Raw genomic sequence first — 18,094 nt, forward strand, 5'->3', positions numbered from 1 at the left:
TGTTGCCCTGCTTGCCATAAAGCAGTCTATAGCGGCAGTAGCCTTTACCAGCAGTAAATTACCAGCCGGAGCAGCGGCTGAGCTCTCAGCGCCACTTGCCCGCTGCTTGGTCGCAAACTGCTGCGGCAACCCTCGTAACCCAGTCCCAGCTCCTGGGGGCATCCTGCGGAGGGGTTCGTCCAGGCGTGGTCCTGCCGGAGGAGGGGACGGGCAATAATTGGGGTTCTAAAATAAGCACTCACTCTCTAGTCAGTGTTAATGAGCGAGTGAGATTTAATTAATTTGGTCCAGCAATTGGGTCACCAGTTTCCCCAGCTAGGGGAAGGGATCCTGGATGGGAAACGCAGCGGAGGGCGCTGCCCCTTAAGTGAACACCCCAGATTTTTCAGTGCATTCCCTGGGCTTTTCTGTTAACTTTATAACCCGGTCGTGGCAGCTCAGACCTAGCAGGGGTAAGGAAGTCAACACCGATGGGGCGGTTGTCTGCCAGCCGATCTCTGCTTCGTGTAACATGGATGGTTCTAGCTTGTGTGAAATTAACCCCCGTCTTTGCAGCCCTTCTTCTCATTCACCAAAGCAGTAAAAAAACACCAACTCCTCCCAACTCTGCCCGCCTGTGAACAGCGCTAACGTAGCAGCAAAACCCAGCAGGCTGGAGCCCCGCGGCCGCTTCCCAAGGAGCCGGCTCCGCTCTCCCCCGGGTGAGACGCGGGGACCGAGGGAAGCGCCGGCCTCGGCTTCCATTTCTCACTTCTGCTCGGTATTTCTGACTCCGGCTGGTTTGTATCGCCACCTTTTAGTTAAACATAGGAGGTTTTTTTAAAATTTAAATTAGATCTCAGAAAATAGATACTGTGCACCTTTGTGTTGGTAAGAAAAAGAAGTGGTGTCATTCATGTCAGATAATTGGTGGTTTTAGCTCTCTGCAGAATAAATTACAGCAGTCATATAATGGCCTTTCATCCAATCACTTCTCTACTCCAGATCTAGACTTGAAATGAGGTTTGTTGAAAACATCATTTCAGGGATTATTGACCACAGCAAAACCTTGTTGTACATGTTCTTTGTATGTATTGAAAATACACGAGTTAAAAAGGTAATAGTTGGTGCTTCGCCGGTGAATTGGAAGCGGGGATCGGCGGGAGGTGGGAGCTGCCCCGGGGGCGCCGCTGCAACTTCGTGCGCTCCCTGGGGAAGGAGCCTGCGGAGAGGGGGCTCAGCGCGCCCGGCGTGGAAGAGCGTGGAGACGGGCTGCTCCTTCCTTCTGGTGGTCTTGTTCTTTGGATGGCGGGGAGTGCTGTGGTTGAGAAGAGAGGTCTTGATTTATGCCATTTCTTTGACCAGTAGGCAAACTACCAGGGATGTTGTGATACCTTCGTCTTATAAACTACCATCTTCTGCCTGTTTAAATGACCGTCGTGTAGGTATTATGCAAAAAAGGCAGTGTGGGTATGATGAGAGAGTTGTACAGGTTGCTCTTTAGGGCTTGATTGCCTTTCTTACGTACGTATAGTCCGTCGTGCATGCAATCCTTGTCCCTTTCTGAGTCCTCTCCGTAGTGCAGAAGTACGTTAGGATAATCTTGTACCAGGTGCCAAGGAGTTCAAACCAATCTTTACGTGAGAAAAGGTTAAAAGACAATGTGGTCATAATCTACAAATACCAACGTGGGGAAGAGTAAAAGACAGTAAAAGACTCTAAAGCTGAGCAGGAAGAAATATATAAAGCTCGGTTCCGTGGCTGGAAACTGATGGCAGACAAATTCAAATGAGAATTGAAGTGTGTGTTTTGACAGTCACAGTAATTAACCATTGGAGAAAATTGCCAGGGGATATAGTAGATGCTCCATCACTCAAGTTTTATAAATAAAGGCTGAATGTCTTTATAAAACAAAATGCTATTTCTCAGCAAAAAGTCATGGGTGAGCCCCAGGAACTGTGTGTATTGAATTCCTGGGTCTGAGCTCAGGCTGAAGGCTGGCCCGGAGGAGCTCAGTGCATCGTACGGGCGCTGAAAGCCTCTGCTCCAGGACCCAGTTTTCGGGTGGCACAACCCATTGCATGGCCACGTGCTCTTTGTCATGTTTTACTTTGCACGAATTCAGGCGTTTGGTGCCCCTGAGCTGAACAAAGCCCTGCTCGAGGAACACAATAAACCCCACAAAAGCTGCGCTGGTCTTGCAGCACTTGTCACAGGGAGCGGAACAACTCTGATGGAATAATTGATCATTTGCTTGACTAAGGATCAAAGCACCTGAAACTTGGTCACCTCTGTCTGCCATAGCATGCCCTGAAAGAATAAATTCTTGAAAAATAGTCTTTTCCATTTATATTATTTTCTCCCTTTTCCCTCTTATTCTCATTTCAATCTAGCACAAAACCTGACAGCTCAGAGGCCTGCGTGAGGTCCTAGAGCAGCAACTGTTTGCTCCATCAGCTATAGTTTTCTAAAGCAAGCTAGGGGATTTAGACACCCGGCTTTGCATATGGATGAATGGGGATTAGGCTTGCGTACTCCTAAGCAGCTTGAGAAATTTCAGCCCCTTCTATTTGTGTCCCTGTTCAACTTCTGATCCTCAGGAAAGTTCTCCGAGCTTCTGCCTGCTGGGTCCAGGAAGGGAGAGCCAGCCCAGGTGCTCTCACTCCTTTAATTTCGCCCCCGTGACAATTCACCGAGCCGCTGCAGAAGAGGAGGCGGCACGTTGGGCCTGGCTTTGTGCTCCAGAAGTGGTTTTCTTGCCTGCTCGTTTGTCTTTCAACCAAATGATGTGGCCCCTGCCGGTGGGCTGGGTTCCAGCAAAAGCAGAGCCGCCCTGGCGCAGGGTTTCTGTGGCGATGTAAATGAAGCCCACATCTTTTTTTATGTCTCTGGGAAGTGCTTCTTACGCCATGCCTGCTTCAGCGCTCGATAGCCATCTTTTATGTGGCTGCCGCTGCTCCTGTAGCTGACGGTTCCTTTGCTTCTCGACTGTCAGCCTGCCGCGGCTGCCTCGCGTTTCCCTCCTGCTGCATTGTTCAGCTGTTTTGAATTCCCTTCCAAAACGCACCGAGTGTATTTGTTTTAAACCTCCAGATGGATCCTCGCAGTTCCCAGTGTCTTTTAAAGCTGTATCATTCGGGGAGAGCATCTTGCAGCCCCTAAGGAAATAATAGGGACAGGGTAAAAAAAAAAAAAAAAAAATCCCTCTTTTTGCTTCTAGGCGGAGTTCCCATCTAGCAAATCAGAGATCCAATCTCAGCGCTTGGAGAACTGCAAAGATTCTCCGGAAATAGGAAATGCTTCTAATTTGGTATGACGCTTTGCTGTCATACCCTTGGTTGTGTCCGTAGAGGTTCATCCGCAGAGCTCGAACCCCATGTGCAGGTAGCAGTAGGATGGCCAGAGCAAAGTTTTGCAGCAGCCTTGGGATGAGCCCTGTGAGATGGGGAAGGGCCCGAAGGGAAGCCCTGACCCTTCGTGGGGCTGCCAGGTGCTGCTCTGGCAGTGCTGGGGGCTCGCCGCGGACTTCATTAGCCGAAGGGAAAAACGTCTTCATCCCTGGCAGCGCTCTCGGGGGAGTCGGGTTAATAGGAGCCAGATCACGGGCAGTGCCGAGACTTTGTCAACTCGGGAGAAACAAACCGCGATTTGATTGTTCCCTCTATGAGGAGATCAGGGCGGAGATAGGGTCCAGCTGTCCAGCCATCTAGGAGACTAATTAGTCCAATTAATTAAGAAGTTGCTCCACGTTTCCCCAGTGTCACACAGGGCTCCGAGAGAGAGAATGACAAGGGTGTAGAGAGCGAGAGGTCATAGGGAAAGCTTAATGTCTGTTGGGGTAGATACACAGTAATTAAGTGACAATAGACAGGAACTTTGCTTCTGGAAGAGTGCTAATTAAAACCTGTAGGGTACTGTTCTCCCTCCGGGCATGCAGCATGTGCCCGTGTATCCCACAGGCACGAGTGGGACTGATCCAGCAAGGGGCAATTTACTCCACTGGTGCACCACCAGGCCTTTTGCTGAGTGTCTCTTGCATGGGCGCTGTTTGATGCGGAGCACGTGGGTCTCAGACAGCTTCAGAGGCCTCGGGAACACCTGCGGAGAAACGAGACCTTAGTTCCATTTTATGGATGGGAAAACTGAGCCCCGCAGTGGGCGCAGGAGCGGGGCTGCTCCGTGTAGGGCGCGCAGCGGGCAAACCCCCTCCCGTGTCCACAGGAGCGTGGCAAAGGCTGCGGCTACAGCCAGGAGCCGTGCGTGCCGTGGCCTCGTGCTTGTGCTTTTTGTTTTGTGCAGTTAGCTCGTTCTTACAGTCCGGAAGGATTCTCTCATGCCCTAGGTGCTTGCTGAGATGCAAAGTGGCACCCCAAGGCCACGGGAAGCACAACGGGGACGGGGAGACCCGAGGCGACCGGGCAGGGTGTTTGTTTTCTGCTGCCCGCGTGCCATTCGTGCTTTATACCCACAGCAGGGAGACCCATCCTCGGTTGAAACCTGAGCAGCAAACGTTAACATTTCATTTTAAAACCTAAGCCAATCCACTTTATAATCCAGACACGGCATCCGGAGTGAGCATTGCTGTTGGATAATCACAGAGTGGTGTGGCCTTTTGCCCTCGTGCCTCGCACAACACACCCGAGGCGTGAGATTAGGCTCCAATAATAACACACCCCGTTGTGCCTTTTTGCTCAATTGATAAACCCGCTGTATTAGGAGATATTGTCATAAAACTGAATGGCACCCTGTAAACCTGAATCACTCTCTCTTCCTTGTAGCCAGGGAATTAGATGTTCCAGCTCCTGTCTTGGCTTTATTTCATGCCTGCAATATGCAAGAGACTATATAAGCTGCTTCTTTATTGTTTTTAAAACACTATGAGCAACTCCGGCGCAGTATAAATATCTGTTTTATATACTTTGTCTGATTCCTGCCTCACTCGCAGCTGTGCAGCTCCACTGACGTCCGCGCTGGTTGCTCTCGGTTTGCATCTTGCCTGGGAAAGGAGGATTTTACCCCGTTCCTGTGCAGACCCTGCGAGGGGAAATGGCAGAAAGCAGCCGGGATGGAGACAACGCTGCAGCTAGGGGTGCCTTGTGCTAACAGAGATGGAAAGCTGGAAGGGCTCTTTTTTCCCCTTTTTTCCCCCGTTTCCCATCCCTCCTCCTGCCTCGCGGAGCTTCCCGCTTTGTCAGCACGCGGACACGGCGCTGTAGGAGGTGCGTGCCCGCTCGGTGCCACGGGGCCAGGCTCTGTCCGTGCCGCAGCAGCCCCGGGAGCCCCTCTCCGTAACAGATTGGTGACAAAGCCGCCCCGGGGCGGCCCCGTGCCCGCAGAGCTCCCCACGGCGCGGCACGCTGCTGGCCACGGGCACGGCCGGCCGCCTGCCCCCTCCCCGGGCGAGGGATTAACCAGGAAGTGATACAAAAGGCACATATGCTCCTGTGTCCAGTCCTGTCTATTCATATGTGTGTTACTTAGCCTAATAAGGATTAGACTTAATGAATTGGAAGGAGTTAACAATATAAAGAGGCAATAGAAAAAGGCCTAAGTAGTCGTAATTCCATTTCATGTAGCTTTGGTGTTGCTTTGCTTTCAGCGAATAGGTGTAATCCTCTTTGAAATCAAAGGTGGTACAAAGTATGAATTTAAATTTGACATTTACAGCTCCTGTAAGATTTAGTATTCCAGAAAGGTTTGCTCTTCAAAAAAAAAAAAAGAAAAAAAGAAAAAAAAAAAAAAGCCAACCGGCGCACCATCTGCTCTCCAGGACTGCCCTCGTGGCTGCAGCGCGGCTCCTCCTGCCCGCGGCTCCTCCTGCCAGCCCCCGGGGTCACACCGCTGCCCTCGCCGCGAGGGCACCGCGGGTACCTTGCACCATCAGCGTACACGGAGGCACACCCCGTGGGGTAGCGGGGAGCTCGGTGCTGAGCCTCTGGGTTGTGTTCCGGCTAATTCTGGCTTTCGCTTGAGGGCACCGCATCTTGTCCCGCACGGGGAGCACAGGCCCAGCGATCTGCTCGATCTTTTCCATCTCGCTACAACAAAAGTTGCCTGTGTTGTACTCAGGAGAGGGCCCGGCCGCTCGTTCCTCCCCGCTCTGTCTCCACTGTGGGTGCCCCAGTCCCGCAGCCGTGGGGTCTGCAAACCCCGCCGGCGGTACCCACGTCTCACCCCGTGTGAAGCGGGTACCATCTTGTGGTGCTGGGTGCGGTGGTGCTGCGCCGTGTAACTGCAGCCGTGTGTGCGGGGGGTGCACGCTGGCTCGCCGGGGCGCTGCAGGGCCGAGCTCCCCTCCTGCCCTGTCCCGGGGGAGGGGGAAGTAAAAACGTCTCTGTGGGTGCTTGTGAGCTCAAATCTGAAGTGTGTGTAGAAACGTGGACCTGTTCCCAGCCCCCTGCCCAGTCTGTGGCTCCCTTCTGCCGCTCCTGTGCGTGAACGTGCCCAGGGTGAGCCTGGCCGAGGACCCCCCAGTGTCCCACCCAGAGCCATCGGCCGAGCGGAGCTGTGGATGTGGCACCCGGAGCGCTGCAAGCACCTGGGCTGCGTTTCCCTTGGAGCAGCCCCATGGCCGTGCTCACAGCCGGTTCTTCCTGGGGTCCAAGGAGAAACCCCTGCCCAAGGTGATGTGCACGTGCCCCCGTGGCGTGCTATAGAAAGAAAAAAGACCCAGGGACTGGGAGGCCCAGCGGCTAAGTTGGGAATAGCTTCCCCTACCCTTGGGAGCAGCGTCCCTGGGGGAAGCCCGAGCATGGCACCCTGGTGAGTGGAAAATGGAAAAATAAAGTGGGGGCGAGCACGGTGCCGGAGCTGGCAGCGGTCGGTGCGAGGGGGCTCCTGCCCTCGCCGCTCCTCCCGGTCCCCCCGTGCGGTGCGTGTCAGCACTGTCCTCACAGAGATTTTTTTTCTCGCTCCTGAAAGCAGGCAGGCTCTGCGTGGAGGTGTCATTTGCTGCCTGTCCCTGATGTCATTGATTTTTAAGTCGTTAATTAACGCTAGGTGTCAGCCTGGAAGATGAATTCTGGCCCTACTCTCCTTTCTCTTTTGTTTTTTGGATTGTAAATGTTATAGATCTCCCATGATGGAGGGATGAGGGGTCAAAGGACACGAGAGCATCTCTGCATATGTGCACACAGTCCTCCCCGAACTGCCCATCTGCATCACTCGATAGATGGGGACGGGTGGCGGGGGGGGGACGTCCCTTTTGTTGCCGGTGTCACTTCAGATAGAGATATAGCAGCTTTGGAGCGGTGCTGGGCTCGCGTGTGCATGCGCACCGCGGTGTGGGGGAATGTTCTCGGTGCGTTGCTGGGCCAAATTTCACCGTGTCTGGTGCTTTACTGCCTGTGGTGAGGCTGCAGAAGGCACCGGCCGTGCCAAGGGAGGGGCTTTGCTGCCGGCCGTGCCCGCTCGTGCTGCAGGGGGCGAGGAGGGAGAAGCACATTTTCTCCCACGGACGCATTTGGAGCCCCGAGCAGCTGTCAGTAGCTCTGCTCCGTCTCCGTTTAGTAACAACCTGAAATCGAAGCTGTGGTGGGGGTTTCCAGGCCGCAGTGAGGGGGATCAGTTTGTCCTTCTCAGCACAGCCGAGTGGAAAAAAACCTCCCCTGGCCCTGGGGCGAGCTGCAGCCGGCGGTGCCGGTCTGCCCGTGCCCATCCTGGGCCTGAGAGGAGCCTCAGGACCCCTCGGCTGCCACCTTGGCCCTGCTCTGCGAGGGATGGCGAGGTGCCGTGGCCATGCCCTTGGTTCTGTTGTCAGCAAGCTTTTAGATAGCGCCATGGAGAAAGGACGTCGCAGGTTTGTTCCCTCGGGGCGAGGCGTGATGGCCCCAGTGGCGTGGGAGCTCTCGGCCACGTCCTTTGCCGTGGTGTTGGGCTTGGTCCTCGCCGTGGTGCTGGGCTTGGTCCTCGCCATGGTGCCAGGCTTGGTCCCCGCGTGCCAGGGCAGCGTCACCGCATCAGATGGTGGCTGGCAAGGGGCCGGCGGAGCCACGGCATGCCGGGAGGGCAGGGAAACCCGCTCGGAAAACAGCAATAGGCAAACCGCAAAAAGCACTGGGGGAGGAGGAGAGCGGAGCACTCAGGCAGCCTTTTATTAGCAGCATTAACGCTTAACAGCACGACCGAATGAGGCGCGACACGGGTGGATTGGCTGCGGCGGGCGAAGGGAGCGGGACCCGGCGCGCCCGCGGTGCGGTGGGCAGCTGGCACCTCGCGGCGCACCGCCTGGGGAGAGGCTGCGACGACAGCGCCGGGGTGCCCGGGCTCGCCGGGACCTCGTGCCGGGTCACAGCAACGGTTCTGCTTCCCAGCAGGGTGAGAACATGGGGTCCTTCCCCACCCCATCTCCGAAAGAAATGCGGGTGGGCTCAGCCTCTGCCGCCAAGTCTGCGTTCTGGACTGCAGCAAGTGGAAGTTGTCGGCATCACGAGCCGCATCCTCCGTTTCCTAATCCTCGTTAATTTGCGGTGCTTCCTGGTTCCATACACGTGCTGCTTGAGACAGCCCAGAGGAAGCTGCTTTATTTGTGTTTTCTTACTTCAGCGGAATCAAAGAGAAGCAGAGAACAGGCAATGGCGCTTGAAAGGCGAACTTTAAACACAGCGAGCCTGTGTGCACTGTACATAGCCCCCGGACAGGGCGCTGCGAGTGATACCAGCAAAGCATTCGGCTCTGCAGCGAGAGCAGGGCGCTGGGAAGCAGGCTGTTAACAAGGATTAAGGAAACAGGTACTGGAGGACTTGCTTTGTGAAACCGGATCCGTTCCCAAAGCCAGAACAATAAAAAGTGTTTTGCAAAAGTCTGTTTAGAGACCCCCAAGGGCAAACGTGATCTTTAGCGGGGATTGTCGGTGGTGTTCCCCTGCCAAAAAAATAGAAAAAAAGATGAAGACAAAGGAAGAGGAAGGGTGGTGGGGGTGTGTGAGTGCTGCTGGCGGAGACCTCGTCCCAGGGCCCCTCTGCTCCGTGCCTGGGTCCCACCAGGGGCTGGGCCTGAGCCCTGAGGAGCTGGGGGCTGCTGTCAGAGGAGCCTCGTGTCCTGTCCCTTGGACGCCTCGGTCTTTAGCTGCCGTCAGTGCGATGGAAGCGATGCCAGTGAAGTGGTGCGATCTGATTTAGGAGCCTTTGTGGCTCCTGAGGCTCAGCGACTTACCAAAGTGCCTCCCTGGTACGAGGTTTTATTGCGCTGCTAAGCGTGTGAAAAGTCTCCGGGTTCCCTCTGCTTCAGTCGCAGTTCCCAACGCGGTTTTATTGTTTCTGAATATCTCGCGTTTTATTTCGTGCTTTAACCTCTTGCTTAACGTTTGCTTTGCGCTAATTGAGGAGGGGGCTCCGAGACCTGCTCTGAGCCTGAGACCTGCAGACCCACTGCTGTGCTTGTGTGTGCACGGAGCGGCGTCGCTGCCCTGAGCGTGCCAGGCAAAATGTGTAGGTACCACATTTTTTCAAGAAAAACGCCACACATTGCACATCTGGGCAGTGTGAGGATCAACTGCTAAACAGCAAGGGAAGGTTGCCCCTTCCAGTGGAGGTAGCTCCTGGTGCCAGGGCTGGCTCGTTCAGGCGTGCCGGGGGCCACCCAGCTGCACCCCATGGAGCAGGGCTTGCAGGATCACCGTGAATTCTTCCTTATTTATTCCATCAGAACAAATTCATTTTGATAGCTGCAGACAAATCCTGCTCCGTTACGATGTTGCCTTGTTGCCCTGGCTGGGTCGCCGTTATTTTTGGGTAGTGGTTTTGTGTAGCTGTGCTGCTCGGTGGAAGTTTGGGATGTTTGCCTTACCGGGGACTGCTGATCCCCTGGTTGCTGCAGCTGTAAGAAAAAAAAAGAAAAAAAACACCTCAGGGAGTGAAAATTGCAAATGAGCTTTGGAGGGGGTGATGCTAAATGTTCCCACGCATGGATCTAAAGCAGCCCGAGCTTGTTTTCTACCTTGGAGGCTGATCCAGCAATACACACTGCTAATCCACTGTCCCCTCGCTGTACTGTAAATCAATCGGCAGGTCACACGCGAAGGGTTTTCGTACACCGGGGTTAAGAGCGGGCCCCAGACCCAGTGCCTTCAGGTCAGCGCAGCATCGCGGGCTGAAGGTTGATGCTATCAGTGTTGGGATTTTGGGGTAAGCTTTTATTAAGTGGCAGAATAATATCTTCCGTGGTCAGAAGGGTTTGTGTGGGAGAGCATTGGGTTGTGCAATTAATCATTAACTGGGTTTTGCTCCTTTTTCTTCTTCCCTGGAGGACACAAGGAGCAGAGAGCTAAGGTCACGGAAAGCCCTGTTTCCAAGTGCCAGCTCTTGGCTGTCATTCATCCCCAGCCGTTTGGAAAGCTGAGAGGTTCTGTGATTCGGATCATTTTTTTCTTGTCCTACCTCAGTTTTCCCCCGAGAACTTCCCATTTTCTGCATATTTCCTACTGTTCCGTATGCGTAGCCTTATGAAACATCAGCGATGCACTGAAAAAATACAGAAAGTTCTTAAATCCCTGCTTGCTCCCCAGGTGAAATGTTGTAAGGAGGGAGGATTTCTCCTGAGGACAGCAGCCAGGAAACAGCCAGGTGTGCGATGCCTTAAATCAGACACGAGCACGCAGCGAGGCCCAGTTTTCGATAGGATGCCGGCTCTTGAAAATTTACGGTGTGCTTGGTTAAGGCAAGCCATTTTATTCTGTGACCAGCCCTGTACCGTGGGGTTACTGCAGTGCTGCCAACGTGGGCTATAAATATCTGCGGACAACGAAACTGTTCATTAAAGAAATGCGCCTTCAGACACGCAGCCTTGAGTGCCCTGCCACTACCTGCCCTCTGCGGTGCCCGTTGTTTTTGGGCTGGGCGGCAGCCGTGGCCCTAAACTCCTTGCCTGGGCGACCTTCTGTGGGGCTGCGTTACCTCTTCATGAGCTGAGCCCTCCCTTCCCTCTCCTCCGAGGTGTCCGCGGCGTGACGGTATCACGCTGTCCATCTGCCATCTCCCAGCCCGTGACACGGGCACTCATGCTAATTCCTCAGCCCGGATCTCTCATCTGAGCCTCAACTATTTTCCCTGCTCAGAACAAGCTATTGTTAAGGTGACATCTTAATGCCAGCCGGCTGATTGATCTATTACCTGTCGCCCTACGTGGGGATGAGGAAAAGAAATGAGAGAATCCTTTAATCATTGGAATTGGAGAAATATAGCTTAAGAAAACCTCTAACAACGAGCAACTTATTCAAAAAGTTAACAGGCTTCACGTGTGACTTCTGAAGGCTTTAACAGATGGCTTCGTGCCGGCAGTCGGAGCGCTCCCCGTGTCCCCGGGAGGATTAATGGCATCCGCTCGCGGGTGCCCGCACGGGGGGAGCCCACCCTGGTTTTTATGGGCACTTTTCTGTGCCAGTGCCCTGTGGGCCCAGCTCCCGTGGGAGGTGGCTGGGCCCCGACCCACCGAGCACCCCGAGCATCCCTCCGTCCGTCCCCCAGGAGCGGAGACGCTGGGGTGGGCACCAGACCCCTGCTTAGCCGAATTTGCCCATTTGTCCCTCCGGACCTGCAACGGGGCAAAGATCTGGGGGCGCTTCTTAGATGTGCTGGGCCGTTTCGGCAAGAAGAGCAGCTCTTCCCTCGTAGAGGCTAATTCGGCACCTCTTACCGCTTCCAGAGTAAATGAGGTTTTTAAATAATAACGAACAATAACCAGGCTAAAGATTTAGGAGACAAATGTAGGGACAACACTTACTGGGCAGACAGGACACCTTTGACAGAATGCATTAACGAGGTGAAAATTTATTGCGGAGCGTTGTTTGGGACGGACGCGCTTCCCCTGCATAAATTCCTCTCTTTTTTTTTTCTTTTTTTTTTTTTTTGTGGTTTGGAATCAACTTCTCGCTCTTCCGTGTCGCGGCTTTTCTAAACAATTGTTCTGTTTAAAAATACATGTTAAAGTGTGTTAAGTAATGTAAGCAAATAACACACGTGCGGTATCGGAGATCCTTTATGCCGGTGGATGGAAGCTGCTTTGCATACTGATTTGTGGCCGTGCCTTTGCTGCTTCTGGCATCTGATCTTTCTTGCAAACGAGGCTATTTTGCCTCAAGGGTTCTCTACCGATTAAGTAATAAATAAATAAGGGTAAAATGAACCTAGCCTTGCCTAAAATAATTTTGGAGGTTAAAAAAGAGAAAGATGGAAGGGGTTGCTATTGATCTAAGCTATTAAAACATCATAGCTACTTTTCTGGATTAAATGGCAATGGGTTTGGGAGGTGAACGTGGAGAGAGAGCGAGCAAAAAATAACTGTGCGTGAGATTAAGGAGGTTATTTGCCAGTGGGGATCGTGGGTTTTTTCTTTATTTTTTTTTCCTTGGCTATTCTGTGCTATCATCCACAGTTCTTGTGCGTGCAGCAATGTAGCAGATTGTTCCTAAGTTGATTCCTTCTAATGAACATTGCTTTTTTAAACGGGGCTCGCAGACGTTTGTTTTTGGAAGCCCGGAAAGGCATCCAGCCCTAAATCCCTCTCTTCTTAACCTCTCGGATTGCAAGGTCTGGCAGGCCAAGCGCACGGGTTTGCCGGGTGCAGTAAACCTGACACCCGCTCCCCTCATGGCCTTCAGGTTGCGATAGCCGCCGATAAGCGCCCGCTGCCCGCCAGCGGGGCGAGCACCACACCGGGGCCCTGCGGCACACGGAGAGATGCTCGGGTGGGAGATGGCGTCTGTGGTTTGGTGCAGGTCCCCTGAGATGTGGGAGGCCTTGCTTTGTCCCGCTCACGTGCGAGGAAGCCGAGCAGGAGGTGGCCGAAGGGCTTGCCAGAGGATCAGCCTCGGCACCAAGCACCGGCTCGGTCCCTGGCTCCATGTTTGGAAAGCGAGATGAAACCAAACTCTGTAATATTTTATAGCTGCTGCCGTAGCAGCATCAAATGCTACTGTAGTATACCGCAGTACTGGGCTTGCTATGAAGGATAAGCCAAGGGCAGGCAAAAAGAAATCCTTTTTTTTTTTTTCTTCTTTTTAATATTATTGAACTGCAAGTATCCCAAGCCGCTACAAATAATAAAGAGTAAATTTAAAAGGGACTGTGAAAAATGGGGCGATGAAGATCTGTGCTGTGTTGATTTATCCAGCAGAAAGAAGGAGAGGAGTGAAGGCAGGAGCAGGAGCGATTCTCAGTCGCGTTCGGCTGCTGCAGGAGCGCGGTGGCTGCATGGCAAAGAGCAGCGCCGCGCTGGGGTGAGAGGCGAGGAACCCCGGCCTCGGCCGCTGCAGCCTCTGATGTTAATCTTTGTGATGGGGAGGGAAATATTGACAGCAGGACGATGTGCTCCGGCTTGAATGACAGGCCATATGTTTGTGGAATAGACTGAAGTACCGAATAGAAAAGGCACGGGCAAGCCGAGAGAGAGACGTATTTTCTCTTTGCATGTAAAACTTCCCGTTTTTGGCAGCGGCCCAGCAACAATTAATCAGCAGGAGCCTTTTAGAAAGCCTCTTCCTGGGAAATAAGGGTACAGAAAAATCCTTTAAATTCAACATAATTTAAAACAAAGTGCTATGTCGATAGGGAAGGAGGGGGGGAAGAGAAAGGGAGAGGGGAGGCTCAGAGCCACTGGGTCTCCTCTGGCCTCGGACTCGGGACCTGGGCGCGGGGCTCGCAGCACGCAGCGCTGAGCAGCAGAAATGCTGGCGGGGGGGAGAGGAGGAGATCGGATTTCTAAGCACCCTTGAAACCAAAGCCGCGCTGTTTATAAACTGCCATAAATATTAATTGATATTTAATAAGGTAGGCAAACACAAGGGAAAGTATTGTTTTGGCCAACTCCTACACAGCGGTCCCAGCGAAGCGTGAAAGAGTTTGTGTAACTTTCCTCGGGGGTTAAGAGCAGGTCACGCAAGGTCCTTTTTCCTGGCCGCTGGCCCGGCTTTCGGAGCTGCGAGGGAACAGGGGGAGGCTCCTGGGAGCTGAACCCAAATATACCTGCTGGCTGCGGAGGGAAGCCACGCGGCCGCGCCGACTTGGAAGCGCCGAGGGGCGCGGGCATCGCCCCTCGCTCCGCTCGCGGCCCTGCGGCCCGGCCCGCGGCTTCCCAGGGGGACGAGGCTGGGCTGGGGGGACTGTTTTGTCAGATGCGGAGCCCGATGAGATAATTGCCGCCGTTAATTGATACCCTTTCCCACATAACTCGACAGCTCAAACAGGTGGTGAGCAGCCCGTCCGCTGGCGCACGTCGGGCTGTTGGCGGTGGGCTCCAGCTCGTCCGGAGAAAGCGGCAGAGAAATGGGGAGAGGTGGAAAAATTCAAGGTTTGCCCTCACCAGTGCATCTCAGTTCCCACCAGCCCTCCTCTGTAACACAAGCCCCTCACAGGGTTTCTTTACGTGAGCCGTACTGCCAACGGGTGGAGCAAAATTCAAAGGAAAGCGTTTCCTCTGCTGAGCGTCGGTGACTTGCCGAGGTTTTGCTGCCAGCTCCAGAAAAAGTACCATAAAAATGTTTTTTAATTTTATTTCTTGTTCTCCTATCGTGCGCGGGGGCTGATTCATGGGTTTTGCGCTGAGACTTAGAGGAAAAATCAATTTTGAATAGAAGGGAGGCTGATGTTCCGGAATTAAGACCTAAGCTGCGCTCGGTGTCTGCCGTGGGGCACAGCCTCGTGGCGAGCTCACTCCCGGGGTGCCGGTGGTGCTCGGGGGCAGAGCTGCCACAGCCGCCCATCCCCAGCGTATTTCATTCCTCTGCTAAATGGGGAAGTACCCAGTCCTTTTGGAGAACATTCATCTGACCCCACAGCTGCAATGCAAGGTTTCTCTCTCGTTGGAAAAAAAACAGATGCGACACCTATTCTGACTGCTTATGGTTTCAGTCCATCCCTGGGAATTTTCTCCTCATTTGCTCAGGTGGGGTAGCACAGCACATCTGTTAGGGACACCCCAAAATGCCCCTTCCGAGTCCCTTCTCAAGCAGCGACGCCAGCCAGGACCCTTCCTGCAGGAACCCCCAGGATATCTGAAGTGCGTTGCCAGATCAGGTCGTGCTGGAAATCCCGACAGCTCCAGCGCATCGAAGAGAAGTCGATGATTTACAGAGTTTGGGGCGGAGCTATTTTTGTCCCGATTTGCCTTTTTTTTTTTTGTACCTTTTTTCATTCCTCATCTCCCCAGCTGCGTCTGGCAGCGGTGGGGCTCTCCCTGCGAGGCGGGCAGCGCTCGGCTCCGACCGCGGGGCTCGGCGTCGCTGCTGGCAGCTCCACCCGCAGACAAAGACAGCTTTACAATAGTCGCCTGTATCGAGTTCGCCAGTTTTAATTACAACACCCCACAGTGGAAATTTCACAAAACGTTTTATCCGTGCGTAAAATTTAATTAAACAAACAGAACCCTAAAGAAAGCGTTACATTTGTCGCAGCCGAGGCTGCAGCGAAGCGGGGTGTCTCCTGCGCTTGCACATGGGTTGTGTCTCCGGGTTGACAGGGGTTACCTTTGATGCAATGCAGATGGAAAATCAAAATGTAGGGCTTAATCCCTCTCCAGCAGACGATGGGGAGCGCTGAGCAGGTGGTGGCAGCGGCCGAGCCCTTGCCAGCTCTCCTTGAGCCGCGGCGCCGGCCGCCCCGCCAGCGCCTGGTACATGATACAAGCGTGCGGTGGGAAACGGCGAGGGAACGTCTTCCTTTGTGTTTCAAAGGCCACGATGGCATCTTTATTTGATAAAGGGATTGGATTATGTCTAATCCCCGCACTTGGAGACGTTTTATTACTTGGGAAACACTTCCTTAAAAGCGTCTTTGCCACCACAAGTGTAGTGTAAAATAGCACTTAGAGGAGAGCCGAGGCCAAGTTTTCCAGGGATGAACGGAAATCCTCAGCTCCTCTCATGGAGGGCTGGGATCGCATTTTAGGCATTTTTGATAAAGTCTCAATTCTAAAAGAAGGAACCAGGCCGTGCTCTTTAAGGAGCCTCTGACTAGGAGCCCACAGTTGGAGCCACCCAGTTTGCCAGCCAGGCGCTTACATCAGTTTATGCTCTAATTGAGGATATTGTGTAGGAATTTGGATTCTTTCATAATGAATAACACAAAGATGAAATGTGAACTCTGTAAATTTAGGGAAACAAGCTGTCAAGCTGCCCAAGGAGTGCAAGCAGAGAGGCGGGCACTGGGCGCGCAGCACAATGCATCGTCTCAGGAACTTCCTCTGGCTGCGGGACACACTTCACCGATCAAAATCCGAGCTCAAAGGGGAGGTGAGGGATGGAGCGGCTGAAGAGCTGGGCGGTTCAGGTCATTTGTAATACAGCAGCGGGCCCAAAAGCGGTCTCTGCAGGAGGCTCCTTGGGGGGCACATGGAGCCCCACGAGCATAGAGCTCTCCCTCCTGCCCGGAGCGGCACGCGGGGTCCTGCTGTTATCTCCTCCATGTCCTCCCAGCGGGAGCGCGTCCAAGGGCTGTCACCTTCCCCTGGGCAGGCTTCCCAAGCAAATTACCTGCTGGCTTTCTGTATTTGTGTGGATCAGCCGTGTTTTGAGGAAAACCCTGCCTCACTTCACTGAGCGCAGCCTTTTAAACCAAAATAATGCACTTCCCGGAGTCACGCGTTGTGCGTTGTAACCAAACCCTTTTGACCCTGATCAGGCATTCATCACCCACCTGAGAGCTGGGCAGGGTTCACTGAGCTTCAGGCGAGGCAGAGAGCCAGGAGAAATTCTCCTGTTTCGTCCAGGTCTGTGCCCTGCGGTGGCTTCAGAGCCGCCTCCTCCCTCTCACCGCGGCCCCGGTGGGAAAAGTGCCCCGTGCCCGTGTACTGTGCTTGCACCTCTTGATCTGCCAAAACGTGCTCCTGGACGCGGAGGCAGAGCTGGTCCCAACCTTCCCCTCTCTGCTCTTCCGCTGCCCGTTCATTGGGAGCAGTCTAGTGGCATTTCAATTCTAGAACTGCTCTGTTCCCCCACCAACACCTTTAAATTCCCTGTAAATATCAACTAAGTTGGAAGTGCTGCTCCGTGTGAGACGTGGTTGTTGTTTGCTCCTTGCCAAGCCTCCTTTCTGCGGTGTTGTGAGCCCTGGGGATTCTGGCTGGCTCGGAGGAAAGCCCAGCTTTCCCCCAGGGATATATGCTTCGGTTGCACCGCGGGGACCTGTCCTGGGGGGGCTGCGGGTGCGAGCGAGGGTGCACAGACACGTGTACGCCTCCTGTGTCTGAAACCCTGCTCCTGGCATCGTGGCCTGGTGTCTGTTACGCACGGGATGTTACTTGAAAGCTCGCCAAAAATATTTCAGAAAATGCATCTTGCAAAGACAGCGGTTGTTTGCCAAAAATATTGAAATTTGGAACTTCAGGAGAATGCCGTGTTTTAGAGGGTAGTCCACAAAGCGCTGTGTTTTAGGAAACGGGAACGTCGGGATTTTTTTGTAGAGGGGACTTGTGGAAATGTTGGACATGGAGACGTTTCTGCTTCTAACCCAGTGCTGACCCTGGAGGAGTCTCCCCGGGCCCCCGGAGGCGCCAGCCGTTGTCTGTGCTTTCCTCGAGGCGCGGAGCCGGGGCCGTGTGTGGCGGTGCTGAGGTGTGCTGCGAGGGGACCCGCTCGTTTCATGGGCCCCTGCTCAGTTCGGTTCGGCCACGGTCTCATCCTGCCTGGAGTGGTTCCAGGGGAGGGAGCAGCGTGTGCCCAGCCCTAGCACCTCGCGGCCCTCCTGCCCTGCGAGCCGCCTCTGCCCCTGTCGGAGACACATCGGCTCGTCCTGAGTGACCGGTGGCCAGGAGCAGAGAAGCATTTTATTCCAGAGGCCGCTATTTCGCTATACAGGCGCTTTTGAAATAAGGAAAAATGAGTGGAAATTGCAGTGGGCTTAGCAGACAAAATTGAGCAGTTGACTGTGGCAAGGCACACAGTACTTAAATGCAAGAGCTGATCTAATCGTTGTTCTCGAGGAAGCTTTTTGCTGCATTTTAGCACACAAAGCTTTTCGTTTTCTCTTTTGTGGCTTGAGCTGCTATTTAAGAAAGCAAAAATCAATAAACCTTTCCAGCTTTCAATCTTTTGCCCCAAAAGGTGTTTTTTTGGGTAGTGTTTTGTCATTCATAAGCTGTGGCGACAAATCCTTGACATCATTCGTGGATAATATCGATCAGCTCT

This window comes from Anser cygnoides, chromosome 18, assembly GCF_040182565.1.
Source record: "Anser cygnoides isolate HZ-2024a breed goose chromosome 18, Taihu_goose_T2T_genome, whole genome shotgun sequence".
NCBI classification, from domain to species: Eukaryota; Metazoa; Chordata; class Aves; order Anseriformes; family Anatidae; genus Anser; species Anser cygnoides.